We start from the raw sequence: 15,463 nt of genomic DNA, 5'->3' as shown, positions 1-15,463 counted from the left end.
TAGTTGCACCAATCATGTTAAAGGTCAAATCATAATATGCCAGAGTTGCACCAATCACGTTAAAGGTTAAAAATGTCTTGTGCCATAGTTGCACCAATCACGTTAAAGGTCAAATCATAATATGCCATAGTTACACCAATCACGTTAAAGGTCAAATCTGCATTTTCAAGACTTGTTGTCTCCCCTCAAGTTTGTCCGCACTGTTTGTTCCTTGTATGAAGGGTGCTCTCAGGGTTGGATGAGGGAAAGGTCGTGTGATCTGGTCTCCCTGCCTGGGCTGAGTCTCCTGGAGCTCATCTCAAAACCACACCTCCCCCAGGATGCTGTACTGTGTGAGAGCAGTCCATGTGAAGCTGCCCCTAGAGTCCAGCACGGCCACAGACTCTAGAGACTGTGAAGGGGCCGCTGGCTTTCTTTACACATTTGCTCTAGCAGCCCTGCTGACCTGATCTCCTGGGACTGACCAGACCTAGGTCAGAGACTCAGAGCAGTAGGACCTGGGGTGAGTGCTCCCCTTAGAACCCACTACTCTCTCCAGACCAAAGCTCCAGGTGGTTTTGATCATCATCTTTGCATGCTCCTCAACTCATTTGTTTAGCTTTTATTTATTGTTTTATTTGTTTCTCATTTGAGCTGTGGGATTTTCTGATATATTTTGAGTATGAGCTCCTAATGTGATATATGGTTTGCAATTTTTCTGTAGGTTAACGTTTCATCCTACAGATTGTTGAAGAGACAGCCCTTTCCCTATTTTGTTGTCCTAGAACCTTTATGAATTTCATTTCACCTTTTATGCGTGAGTTTCCTTGTTTGTTTTTCATTCTGGTATTTAGGGCTATGCATCTATTTCTATGTCAGTATCATACAGCTTTGATTTCTATAACTTTGTAATGTGTTTTGAAATCAAGAGGTGAGAAACTTTGATCTTTGCTCTCAAGATCATTTTGTCTATTTGGAGTTCTTAGTGGTTCCATACATAGTTTTGGAATTAGTTTTTCTATTTCTATGAAAATGACATTAATATTTTGCTTGGTGTTGCAATGAATCTTTACTTAGGTTTAGGTACTGTAGAAATGTCAATAGTACTAAGTCTCCAGGCTATGAGCATGGAATGTCATGTTAATTTCTCGTCCCTTGAGTCACTCCCTCAGTGTGCTGTGTAGTGTTCAGTGTGCTCGTCATGTGTCTCTGAAGGCCCTGTGTCCCTCCTTCCCTGATCTCAGAGTCAGTGGTGGAGGGATGGGCTTGTGAGGAGACACAGTGTCTCTCCCTCCCTCCTCTCCTCTTCTCTGATGATGGTCAGCGCAGGCGCCCTGGGCCCTGTGTCCATACCTATCCCCTCGAGAGGAACACCTGCTGGGAATTCCTCTAAGATCTGGGTGTTGACATTGCTGTTTCAGTGTCCCAAAGGCTCATGAGTACCTGGCATGTGTGCGTGAGCCCAGGAAATGCCTCCAAACGAATCATCAAATCAAGCCAGTCAGATGCTCTGCAGACACTGTTGGGGTACAATTCAAAGGCCTGCAAGTCCTGGGCTTATCTAGACTTGAGACCAAAGAAAGATCCCAGAGTTGACAGAGATATCAAAGGTTTCATAGACGGGGTGATTTCCATGTCTGAAGTAAAAGGGTCCTGGAGAGACACCCACTGTGGATAGCAGGGGACAGGCAGAAGACAGCAGCTGCAGCACTCTTCACTCGGGGGATAGGGAGTCCACCAGTGACAGTGGGAATGAACAGCAGGTTGGCTTCTGGGTTGCAATGGTTACCATGGAAACCAGTAGAGCATCCCATCCCTCTCTTAACCCCTCAGGCTAAATAGTTTCATGGGGCAGAAGTCTTGTGTTTGCTAATCTATCAGCAAACAGCTATCCTGAAATGGCCAGAAAATGCAGAGGAAATAATCAGGAGGGGGAAAATAACAGAGAGGTGGTAACATCCTATATATAGCCTTGCATGCTCAGTCACTCAGTTTTGTGTGGCCCTTTGAGATCCCATGCCCCATATGCCACCAGGTTCCTCTGTCCATGTATTCTCCAAAGAAGAATATAAAGTGGTTCACCGTATGCTTCTCCAAAGCCTCTTCCCAACCCAGGGATCCAACCCATGTCTCCTCCATTGGTAGGCAGATTCTTTACTACTGAGCCACCTGGGAAGCCCTACACAAACTGTTCTACCACAGTCTATCAAAAGTGTTAGAATAAATGGTACTGATCTCCAGATTCATTCACTCTTCCCTGGTAACTCAAACGGTAAAGAATTCACCTGCAATGCAGGAGACCTGGGTTTGAAACTTGGGTCAGGAAGATCCCCTGAAGAAGGAAATGACCACCCACTCCAGTGTTCTTGCCTGGAGAATTCCATGACAGAGGAGCCAGGAGAGCTCGGTCCATGGGGTCTCAAACTGTTGAACATGACTCAGTGACTAAGCACATGCCCGTGTATAAGCTTACACAGTGGCTGCTGTGGGTTATAGTGTGGCAGCCACTAGCCAGATGTGACTGTTATAATTTGCTTCAAGGCATGTTTTACATATGTCAGAACCACTTGGAATTTCAGGTTGCTCAGCATGAAGGTGAGAGCTCTAATGGGCCTGTAGAAGTGAGAAGTTGAGAACTGACTCTTTCAGCATCTCTATCCTTAGGTTTGCTACTGAGATCAGTGTCTTATTGAAGGGCTCTGACTGCACAGAGCACAGATGACTGCCATCTGCTATCCACAGTGAAGTGTCTTTCCAGAATCCTAGGGAAAAGTTCAGGGTGATGCTGTGAGAGCCAGCAGGGCCTCAACTGGAGCGGAAGTGGGTGGGTCGATCTTTCTAATCACCTTGTTGCTCCTGGTTGTGTTCCTCTGGAATGCGTTGTGGAGAGCATTTGGTGCAGTGATGAGGGAGGGGACACTGGCAAGAAACAGCATTCAGTTGGGATCTGATGCGAGAGGCTTCCTGGAAATTTAGGGTTAAACACTCTGCTTGGAGGCTAAGGAAGGTGAACATGAAATTAGGAAGAAGGAACTCTGTGTAGAGTTCTGACCTACTATTTTCATATTTTAATGATATGATAGAGAAATTGTGTCCTGGACTTGCATTGTGCTCTGTTTATAAACACTTATTGTTGCTTTCCTCTTCAAACATTATTTTGCCCGTAAGAGCTGCTCTTCCTGCGCTTCCACTAGTATGGAAGCCTGGTCTCTGGTCAGCACATGTCGGGTATTGTGCACTGCAGACTCTGTTTCTATTGCATGTGGAACTATGATGGCCACATCCTAGTGGGCACAAAACTCGCCTTGCCACTTGACCCTGGGAACCATGTACTTGTAGCACATGTGAGGTAGTGTGTGAGACGTGAACTCTCTCCTCCTGAGCTTTCAGGACTTGTGACTTCCCTTCATGTCTGTCCTCACTGTTAATTCTTCATGTAAAGGGCGCTCCCAGGGTGGATGAGTCCCAGCACACAGGCTCTGGGTCCCTGCCTGGGCTCAGTCTCCTGGAGCTCATCTCAGCGTCTGCACCAGCCAAGGCTGATGTGCTTCCATGTGATAGGTCTATGTCCAACTGCTCCTAGAGACCCTCCATGGCTGCAGATTCTAGAGTCTGTGAAGAAGCCACTGGGCTTCTTCACATACTTGCTTTCACAGCCCAGCTGACCTGGTGTCCTAGGATTAAGCAGTCCCAGGGCAGCAGGTCCTGGGGTCACTTCTGCTCTCAAAACCCATTGCTGCATCGGGCATCCAGAGAGTCCTGCCCCTTCTCCCCAGTCCCAGGCCTGCCCCATCCTCTGTCCTTTCCTTCCACCTTCCCAGGTCTCATCCCTCCAATTTTCCAAGTCTCAGTGCAAACCCGGCAGCTACCAGGTGTTTATGGAGGACCCTTGCCACAGCATTCTGGCTAAATGTAACTGGAAGTGTTTGCCTCTGTCCTCTCTAAGGGTTTAGGAAACTTGAGATGTTGCTGGGAGCACTAAGCATCTCCCAGATACCTCAGGTCACCCCAGCCAACAGGAAAGTCTCTGTTGTGTGGAATTTTTGTCCTTCCCTCCCGCAGGGGTCAAAACACTCTCAGATCCATGCCAAGTCCTCCCTGGGAGGGATGGATTGGTTAATTCAATAATGGGCTGATTGGAGATGCTGGTCATACACCCATGGTCCTTCTTCCAATGTGCCCCTGTTGGAGAACTCTAGTGTTTGTGGAGGTTCAAGGAAGAAGGAAAGGAACAGGGACAAGAGGAGAGAAATAAAGAAGGAAGGGAGAGGAAATAGTGGGAGGAGGAGGCAAGCAAGGTCATGGGCAGAGATGCATGGAGACAGTGACCGCCTGGAGGAGGAACAGGTTGTCACGGCCTCATTCCTGGTCACATGTAGACAAGTTGAGGGTGGCAACAGGATGTTGGAGGGCAGAGACCCACTTTTTCATTGCAGAGGTGAAATTCAGGCCCTGGGAGGTCGTTGAGGCAATTACACCAGGGGTCCCAACGCCAGGCTGTGAGGGGCCCCTGGTCACATCCTGACACTAAGCCTCCCATTTGCTTTCCCACAGCCTCTCCACATGACGGCTGCCCTCAGACACCAGACGAGTACATGGAGGATAATGAAGATTCAGAGACAGTGAGCAAGAATACTGAGGTCATTTATTTCTTCTTTCATATCTTTCAGAAATTTTCTCTTTCTCTGATCCATAGACTCTTCCTCGTAACCCTTCCCCATCTCCTCTTTCCAACTTTTTGTGATTAACCTTCTGGAGGACTTGGTCTCTTGTAGGCACTTAGGGTTCTAGAAGCTTATATAAAATCTATGAAATGTGTCTGCAGCCCTCTTCTCCCATTTTCTTAGCATTGCCCTGTCTCCTGACCTCACGTCTGCAGCCTTGAACCTGGCTTTGTCACCATGAGTGGCCTGAGCAGGAGTTGAGGCTGGAGTCAGCAGGTCTGGACCCACACAGCTGAAGGAGCCCCCATGAAGTCTGCACTGCCCTGAGCTACTCCATACGACTGCTTTCCTGCTCTGGGAACTGCCTGACTGATCTCTTCCTTCCAGATGTCAGACAATTCTCTAATCAGCTCTTTGGAGAATGGCAAAAATGTCATCAGTGATGATGCAAAAGACCAGGAGGAGCAAGTGTGAACGTGGGGCCTGAGATGAAAAGGTGAGGCAGACGAGGGCACGTGTCTCCATCACGACCCTAACTCACTTGGTGCTTCAGAAACATGGGCAAAAACCCTGGGGTCTGCTGCAGAGTGTGACCACAAAAGTGGAGACAAGAGGGTGGTAACAATCCGTGCAGACGAGTGGAGGATGCCCTGAGCACGTCTCCCCAGGGCACAGGTCCCGTCCACAGACGGCCCCGAGGTTGCTGGACTGGCTCCCCCGGCAGCTCTTACATGTGCAGGGAGGCTGGGGGCACTGTGGGGCCACTGTGTGCAGGCGTCCAGGAGCTGCTGTTCCAGCGTGTTCTCTTTGAAGATCCCCACTGGGGATTCCTCATCTCCCTCTGCAGGAACCAGCTCTGCCCTCCAACCCCCCAAAGGCAACAGGGGCACCCCTAGTTCACTCCAGCTGCAGAGAGAGGTTGGGGAGGCTCCACCCTCCCCAGTCCTGGGCTCCTGGGAACAGAGTGAAAGAGACTCGGGTGCCCAGAGCTCATGGAGTCAGGGAGTCACCTGGCAGCTCTACCTCCCTGTTGGTGCTCCCTGGTCCTGAGGGTCCCAGCGAGCCTGGGGGGTGTCTGAGTGTGGGGTCCCTCAGGATCTGGAACCCTGGGGTCCTGGGTCAGCTCAGGTACCTTTTCTCAACCTGAAGTTAGAGGTTGTGTAGATTCTTCTGTGTATGTGTCCAACTCCAACTTAAGAATCACCAGGAAGCAATTCTGTGCCGTGTGCACTTGGGATGGTGGTGCTAGTGGTAAAGAACCCACCTGCCAATGCAGGAGGCACAGGAGACTCGGGTTCAGCTTCTGGGTAGGGAAGATAGACTGGAGAAGGTAACGGCAACCCACTCCAGTATTCTTGCCTGGAGAATCCCAGTGACCGAGGAGCCTGGTGGGCTCTCAGCCATAAGGTTGCACAGACTCGAACACGACTGAAGTGACTGAGCAGCACACTTGGGATGAGTGGCAGGACTTAACTTACTCATCTTCCTTTTATTTATTTGTTTCCAATTCTGTCCTTAATAACATATCTTGTTTTATTACGGTTTAAAAAGCAGTGTCTTCTCTCAAATTTTAATGTTGTAATATGCTAAACAAGTAAAATGTACCTTTATATTATAACAACGGAATAACCATTTAAAATCATAAACCTCAGGAATGTTTGGCTGGGGCTTAGAAATGATTATTCAGGGAAATAGAGACCCTGTGTGTCTGTCCATTTCCAATGCTCAGGTCTCAGGAGCAGTTGTACTGAGTGTAGGATGGGTGAGCAGGTTCTCCTTCCCCCTGTGTCATCTGATTCCTGCTCCTCCCAGGGTCTAGAGGGAAGGGGGCCCAAGCTTTTAGTCCTGAATCCGAGTCCCCTGTTCCTCTGCCTGAGTCTCACTGTCCGGGGGACCCGTCAGTTGAACATTGCTGGCCAGATGCTCAGGTGTACTTGCTCCTGTGGGGCATTTCTAAACGCTTCCCACTCATAGACAACACCCTCAACAAAGAGCAGCAAACAGACCCAGCGCCCCAAAGATCTGAGCCCCAAAGCCAAGTCGAGATCCTGGGAAGTCTTCTGGGTCCTGCACACCCTCCCCAGGGTGCCCTCCTCTGTCTGGCTCTGCACCTCCCAGGAACTCCATCACCTGTGTTGCCATTGCAGGCTCTGATCTGAATCCCTGAATCCCTGAAGACCTGGACCTGGACCCCAGAGGCGGTGGAGCCCACACAGCACCAGGAGCCTCATCTGGACCAGATCAGGGGAGGCCTCACTGCTGCTCTCCTGAGGGCCTCGTGTAGTACGGCTTCAGTTGTTTTGTCGTGTAGATTTAGCGTTAGTTTAATCCACAGTTTTATCTACAAGTTCTGTATGTATCTGTATGTTCAATGTTTATAGGTAAGGTTTTTCATTAAATTTTTAAAACCTATTTGTTATTTTTACAAAATGTTTGTTTGTAAAGCGCACATGTATAGACTGGCACCCTCAGCAGAGGCAGAACTTAATGTTTGGCGTGAGCCAGCCACCCTGGCCTCTGCTACCAGGGTCACGCCCCCTTTCACTCCACTCAGTCTCATTGAGAAAGGAACTGCAGATTTCGTGCTTCCATCTGTCCAGGGTCACCAGCTTCCTCTGCTTCCTGTAAATAGTTCCCCTGGCTTGATTTACTGAAGTGCGTCTGGACTGCTCTTTTCATTATTCTGAACAAACTGTCGACAAGATAGCTGTGCACATTCCTGGCAGAGGTCTGACTCTCTGGATTCTGAAAGCGTCAGAATCTAATTCAAGATGCACACGTGGGGTCTCTGTACCAGGGAATCCATAAAAAGTGTGTTTTGAAACAGATAGAGCCACAGCGTCAGGCCCTGGCTGAGATTCAAAGACTACTGGCCAGTCATCTCCCCTGGGGCCTCAAGAGAACCCTGCTCGTCTGATGTTGCAAAGGAGGCTGCAGAGACCCACACTGAGCAGAGCCTGGAGCAGACTCAGGGCTCCTACAGCCTCAGGGGCCTTTCCGACTTGATGTTGATCCCATGCAGCTGCTCACTACCCATCCTTTATTTTGTACTTTTAAAATTAATTTTTCTTGCAAAATAGTTACTTTATAGAGCTGTACTGTACACAAAAATGAATCAGCCATATATGTATGTGTGGGTATATATATGTGTGTGTGTATATATATGTGTGTGTGTGTATATGTGTGTGTATATATATGTGTGTGTGTGTTAGCAAATCTCAGTGAGTTTAGCTCATAGTGTGACTGGGCAAGTGAATCTCATTAATCTCTGTTCCTCACTATTCAACCTAATGCCATATATGTGTGTGTGTGTGTATGTGTGTGTATATATATATCTGTGTGTATATATATATATATATATCTGTCTGTGTGTGTATATATATGTGTGTGTGTGTGTATATATGTGTGTGTGTATATATATATGTGTATATATAAATGTGTGTATATGTGTGTGTATATATATAAATATGTGTATATATAAATGTGTGTATATGTGTGTGTATATATATATATCTGTGTATATATATGTGTATATATGTGTGTGTATATATGTGTATATATAAATGTGTATATGTGTGTGTGTATATATGTGTGTATATATAAATGTGTATGTGTGTGTATATCTGTGTGTATATATATCTGTATATATATATGTGTATATGTGTGTGTATATATGTGTATATATAAAAATGTGTGTATATATGTGTGTGTGTATATATGTGTGTATATATAAATGTGTGTATGTGTGTGTGTATATGTGTGTGTGTATATATATATGTACATACATGCATGTATGTGTATATACACACACAGACACACACACGTACCCCTCTCTTTTGGATTTCCTTCCCATTCAGGTTGCCACAGAGCATTAAGGAGAGTTCCCTGTGCTATTCAGTAGGTTATCATCAGTTATTTATTTCCTACATAGTTCTGTATATATATATATATCGAAATCTCCCAACTCACCCTATTCCCCCTTTCCCTCTCAGTGTCCAAATGTTTGTTCTCTATGTCTGTGTCTCTACTCTTGCCATGAAAGTGGGTTCATCTCTACCATTTTTCTAGATTCCACGTGTATGCATTAATATACAACATTTGTTTTTCTCTTCCTGACTGACTTCACTCTGTTTGACAGTCTCCAGGTCCCATCCTTTAAAAGACACTTATGAACCTCCTCTCAGGCACTGCTTTTGGCTAGACTTGCTACTGAAGATACCAAGTGACTCTGAGACTGGAGATGCGATGACTACATATTTGTAAGGAAATCATTTAAATATGGAAGGGGCATATTTTTAAAAATTCACTAATTGATTGATAAAGGCAAATAACTGCACTTCTCTACAATTAACTGCAATAGACAACACCTACAGATGCCTAGACACAAACTCCAAGCTTTTGCTTACCTGAGACACACGCCAGGATGTCAAGGGCAGGTTGGTTAGCAGTGGAGTGAGAATGCGCCGGGATGTCAAGGGCACGTTGGTTAGCAGTGGAGTGAGAACGCTTGATATTTCACCAAAGACTGAGCAGGGGCCACTTAAGACTGTGACTCCCTGGGCTGCAGACACTGGGGGATTGTCTCTGTCTTGTGGGTTTTTCCTCCATGAACATCAGCAGGCATCTGAGGGGAAGCTTGTGGTGGGGTGGTTCCTGGGAAAGGTTTACCTGTAAGGCCACCCGGGGGGTTGCAAATGGTGCGCATTGCCAGAACTCTCCATGAATCCGTCTCCTCCCTCTCCTCCATGGAAAGCTTTTGTCTATATGGAAAAGGACCACATATATTTCCCCTTCAAGTCACGGTAGAAATCTATAGCACCTGGGGTTTGAGAACAGGGAAACTCTACTCCTGGAGGAGCAGCAGGAAGGCATCTTAGGATCAAAGTTACACTCGCAGGAGGGACAGAAAACCTTGTGACACCTTCGTCCCAAAGCCTAGGTTGATGGGGCTGCCTACAATCCACAGCTAATCAGAACGTCAGACAAGACCCGGTGCGACTCCACCACACACGGACAAGCACAGACTGAAAATGGGCACCCTGGGCAGAGCTGCCCTAGGCAGGTTTTCTTGAGGGACAGCACAGTGGGAGGCCCAGAGACAAGCAGAGAAAAGATGTTCAAAGATAGAAACACCGGCAGTTATCGCACCACAAACACAAGGTGTCGCTAGAGTAGTCTGACGTCTGTGCAGTGAGAGTCGCCACAGCACAGAACAACTATGAGCTCGGTCCAAACCCTGAAGCGATTAACACAAACCCCCACACTGAAGGCCTGTGAGAAGGATAGGAGGACTTCCTTCAAGCAAAAATGGTATTTGCCTTAGTATCTATCAGCTTCTTTGGGCTTGTCACGTGGCTCAGTGGTACAGAATCAGACTGCTAATGCAGGAGACACAGGTTCAATCCCTGGGTGGGAAGATCCCCTGGAGGAGGGCATGGCGACCCACTCCGGTATTCTTGCCTGGGAAATCCAATGGACAGAGGAGCCTAGCGGGCTACAGTCCACAGGGTTGCAAAGAGTCAGACACAACTGAACACACACGCATCAGCTGCCTTATTCGACATGTCATTATATAGATATATACACACACGTGTTAGCCTTTTCTCTGTTACACTTTTTCATACTTAATGCCATGTTTCCTATGAAATAGATGGTTACTTTTCTCATATCAAGACCTTAGATGCTATAACATCTTAAACTTAAGGATAATAGAATTTCTTTGACTTTTTTCCTAGAATATTTAAATAATAAATTCATAAGTGGTAATAGTTCTGACTTTAAATGAATTTCTATATATAATGTATGGCAAACAGGCTTTTTCTCTGTTCAAATGTAACATTGCTTTTTAAAAGTATGAAATACTTTTCTTTAGTATTAAATTAGCCTTAAATTTTACAATAAGATCTTTCTCAATAATTTACATGATGATACTTTTTGAATTTTAGATACCGCAAAACCAGTTCTTAAAATTACACTAAAGTAAATTTTAAAAAGACAGTGTTGTATGAGTTTAGTATGGTAGAATATTGATAGGAAGGGCTTCCCAGGTGGTGCTAGTGGTAAAGAATCTGCTTGCCAATCCAGGAGACTCCAGAGACTCCAGTTTCTATCCTTGGGTCAGGAAAATCCCCTGGAGTAGGAAATGGCAACCCGATCCAGCATTCTTGCCTGGAAAATTCCATGGACAGAGGAGCCTGGAGGGCTACAGTCCATGGGGCCTCAGAGAGTTGGACCCAGCTGAGTGACTAAGCCCACGTGTTCATGCATACACACACACACACACACACACACACGTTCATAGGACACTGTATTGAAATAAACCCAGCTTTACTTAGTTTGCAATGGAAAATTATCTTAAATTTGGCCACAAGATGGTGATATCACAAAACAAGTTCAAAGAAATAAAATTCTATTGCAAAGTGCTTGTGTTTCTCTCCAACTTAAGGCTTTAAACGTAACTATTCTTGTCAATCAGTGACTTCTCTTAAATGATGTTGTATTTCTTGATCTGTTCCACGTCTGTATATTTTGGGGGGTTTTGCCCCTCATATCTACTACCTCAGAGAATATCAATTAAATCTATTGTATTGAAACCCATATGCAATAATAGCAAAATAAGATTTCAAAACTAGGAAACAATACACTGCTATTTGTATTCATTATTGTTGTTGACTTGTTTCTTGTTATTTAATAGCGAAGAGATGTCCTGCTCCTGGATCAGTGTCAAACAATGACAAACAGAGCAAGCGCTTGGGAACATAATAAACTCAGCAAGAAGCTGAAAGGATATTTTTGTTCATTGGGTCAGGTCCTTCTCTTTGCTTACCGTCTGGATCTCCATGTGTTGAGAGGTTTGCCTAACCAGCTGAGGCAACAAACAATGAAGGAACTTCTCCAAGATACACAGAAATTGAGAGAAATTCATAATAAAGCATCAATCCCAAATGACCTGATATTCTTCACACTGCTTTTGATGGTCTTGTGTCCAAAACGGTGTGGTTACTGGTTAGTACTCTTTCATGAGCCTCAAACAACTCCAGACCCTCATGCTGCAGCTTGTCTGGAAGCTGAGTGTACCGTCTGAAGGTCCTCAAGACCCTCAGTATGTCATATGGACAGAGTGATTTGAGGGTTTGTGGAAGCCAAGAATAAATTGTACTAGAAATTGCAGATGCTAATGGTCCAAGGGTAAAACAAACAACAACAACAACAAACCAAGACATTCTGTGCGCTGTGGGCACACATTTTAGGAACGGTCTTGCACCACCTCAGAGTTAGCACCCATGTGGACTCTGAATGTACATGTCGGGAAAATCCCCTGGAGAAAGGGCACGGGCACCCTCTCCAGTACTCTTGCCTGGAGAATCCCAGTGACCAAGGAGCCTGGTGGCCTACAGTCCATGGGGTCATACAGAGACAGACAGGATTGAGCAACTAACTTCTACTTTCAAATCATTTGTTATATGGATTTTCTATGTGCAAGGCATTTTACTGCTATCCGGAGAAAATTGCTCTCAGAAATCTACAAATTTTCAATGTGAAATTAGGTTTAGATTTATAACCATACATGTTAGCCCCATCTTGGTTTATTTATTCGTCATAAGATTGATTTTCATGGTCCCATGTACCAGGACACCTTTTTCATGGAGAACCCCATCCCCTTCCTTCTATACAGCAAATAGTTTTTCTCTAACCCAGCATCTCATCCTTCATTGTTCTCTCCTTTTGCTTTTGTATATATACAAAAAAACCTCATCAAGGAAAAGGAAAGATGAATGGAAGATAGATTATCTGAGTCCTTTCGTATCTCCAAAATGACTTTTTCGACCCTGAGAAGACGCTGATAGTTTTATTTGGTATAAAATCAAAGTGGAAAACGATTTCCTTTAAAACTTTAAAGCATAGCTCCATTCTAAACAAAGCGAGTCAAAGAGAAATCTGTTGCTGATCTGAAATTCATTTATTTGTAGATGACCTGTTTTATTTGTGTGTCTGTTTTTCTTTGTTTCTCTGGGAGCTTTTAGGTTGTTATTTTTATGACTCAAGGCCCTAAATCTCAGGGCATGTCTAGGTGTATGTGGCAGCAGCCATTGGTTACGCTCACCGAGTATCTCCAGCTCTCTTTTCTGAGCCTTTGAGGCAGGTTGGACCAGGTGACCAGCTATACACAGTGAGGGTGAGTGAATGAGTTCTTAGTATTTCTGCATCTCCACAGACATGGGGACAATTTAATCGTAAGAGAGAAGCCTGGCATGCTGCAGTCCATGGGGTCGCAAAGAGTCAGACACGACTGAGCAACTGAACAGAACTGAACTGATAACAGGGAGAAAATTTGTTTTGAATTTTCAAAACAAAGTATTGCTGAAAGAAGAAACCTCATCCCTTAAGGAAATTGAAGGAACAAACACCCTCACAATGAATGTGTCTACCAGAAGTCTGTTTCCTATGAAAAACAAGCTTAATGGCAATAGATGAACTGTTAAAACCAATGGGGAAAACGTGTATTCATAGACATATGTATTTTTTAATCAGTGAAATACACAAATGTAAAGACTAATCATTTCTGGTATTTTCTTCCTCTGTTCCCAACCATATAAAAAGTCAGATGGAGACAGTATCAGGAAAATCCAGGGAAATGAAACTTGGTACAGGATTGTCCTTTGTTTCACACATTTATTCAAAGTATTCAGAGAGACTATTTCACTGAAGATGTAATGAAAGAAAGTAGAAAAGGTCATGGTATTTCTCAACAGGACTTTGAGGATACGTAAAAAACTTGATCCATGAAGTTTTGATGGATATAAAATGAGTTACTATTTATGACTTGGATACAAAAACTATTAGCAACAATTTCACCTTCAGATCTTTAGTTCAGTGGCTTTCTATGAGTTTTTTGTCTATATGAAATTCTGCTAAAAGATGGTACAAACCAATGGATATTTATCTGCAAGTACAATGCCCAGTTTTTTTTTTTTTCTTTTTTTTCTGGAACTGGATACGTGCTTTCAGAATCTTTGACCTCAAACATCTACATTGCATCTTTCAGCATTAGATACAAGCATTTGGAAGATCTGCATGTAGGGCTAGGTCTTCCGAGTTTATGATTCTCAATAAAATTACCACCCAGAATATCATTCTTTAATTTATATAAACAGAAATTTTCTTTTTGTCTTTTATAATAACCTTATTACCCCCACTATTTTTTTTCTACTGAGATGGTTATATTCTGGAAAGTTTCTTCAAGCTGGTAAAGACTCTTGTTCCGAATAAAGAATTGACTCTATCACAAAATTTCTGGGCTCTCATGATTATCTGTGTTTCCTCTATGAAATTCAAAGTATACCATAATTATGAGATTCAAATTTGACTCCATCCTAATTTTAATATCAACAGAAAAAACATGTAAATAAAGATTTAAAGATGATTTGAATTCCTGAAGCTATTGATTCCCTACTGATAATTTTTAAGTGTGTATAGCTTTGAGAATTGCTTGGATGGACTTAATGAAATAAATTCATATCAAGAAGTATTAAATGATTACAGAAAGCAAAAGAGTTACTCTGTGGGAATGCAATAGTGAAAAATAAAAGATTTGTTATGGGTTTGCATATGAACAATTTTCTCCTACCAAACTTATTTCCCAATTTCATCATGTGGGTACCAAGGCCAGTAGTTTCCAGCCCCCAAAGCCTTGGACAAAGCATATCAGTTGGTAAGAAATGGGCACAGAAACAATTGCCATGTTACAAGATTGAGAAGCTGGTGCTGGATGACAAATCACCGTTGCACACAGCCAAAATTTCCCACCACTTAGCTTCATCTGCACACCCAGTGCAAAGTAGCTGCCTCTGGAAGTGGGTGCAGTAATCCGTACCAGGACATAAGATGTGGCAGTTACAACACAGGAAAATCTACAGAAGTGATCAATATTGTGTACACAAAGCAAATTACTTACCCTTGATCATCATCTGTTTCCTATGGTTTATTCTGTGATGGTATTGAGAGAGTTACAAAGAAACAATTGATTTTGGACTCAGATGAAAATTGTCTTTTATCCATGATACAAAAAGACATTAAATTACTTCACTAAGTTCCTTCAAGGGTACATGAATTTAGTAATTGTTTTGGTGGCTATTTTATATCAAAAGGTAAGCAAAAGGAGGGCGTTGAGGAATATTGAAAAATGTCAGGGAAGTTTGATTCTTTTAATATAGAAAAATGTCTCTTAAATCCAAATAATTATGAAGCAGACAGATCTTGTCATATTGGATAGTTTCTGTTTAAGAAAAAGTTTACAAATATTACAGGGATAATTCTGAAATGCTAAGCTTTTGTTCTTGCAGATTCTTAATAATACACATTCAATAGTATACTTACAAGACATGGTTTTGTTGACCAAAATGAAAAGGGAAACTGAGGCAAACTCAAAATTGCCAAAAGTTAAGTTTATGACAATGACAACCTAGAGGGGTGAGATGGGGTGGGAGGCAGGACCAAGAGGGATGGAACATAAGAATGTCCTGTGGTCTGCTGTGTCACTCAGTCCTGTCTGACTCTTTGTGACCCCATGGACTGTAGCCCGCCAGTCTCCTCTGTCCATGGGGATTCTCCAGGCAAGAATCCTGGAGTGGGTAACCAATCCCTTATGCAGGGGATTTTCCTGACCCAGGAATCAGGCTAGGGTCTCCTGCATTGCAGGCAGATTCCTTACCAGCTGAGCTACAAGGGAAATCCAGAACATATATATATATATATAATTATAGCTGATTCACATTGATGCATGGCAAAAACAAGCACAGTATTATAAAGCGACTATCCTT

At 43.9% G+C, this 15,463-nt stretch overlaps 1 long non-coding RNA gene across 1 annotated transcript; it reads left to right on the top strand.

The window, feature by feature from the left end:
* The first annotated feature begins 199 nt into the window (after positions 1 to 199).
* Positions 200 to 13,934, top strand: LOC121816094 (uncharacterized). Its single transcript, XR_006055563.2, has 6 exons — positions 200 to 502; positions 4,534 to 4,619; positions 5,031 to 5,139; positions 6,791 to 8,540; positions 8,782 to 8,902; positions 11,338 to 13,934. It is a non-coding gene; the product is annotated as an uncharacterized LOC121816094 (long non-coding RNA).
* Positions 13,935 to 15,463: the final 1,529 nt, after the last annotated feature.

The sequence above is a fragment of the Ovis aries genome, chromosome 12 (genome assembly GCF_016772045.2).
Source record: "Ovis aries strain OAR_USU_Benz2616 breed Rambouillet chromosome 12, ARS-UI_Ramb_v3.0, whole genome shotgun sequence".
Classification (NCBI taxonomy): domain Eukaryota; kingdom Metazoa; phylum Chordata; class Mammalia; order Artiodactyla; family Bovidae; genus Ovis; species Ovis aries.
Note: the sequence above shows the minus strand (reverse complement) of the source record. Positions and strands in the feature narration are given on the sequence as shown.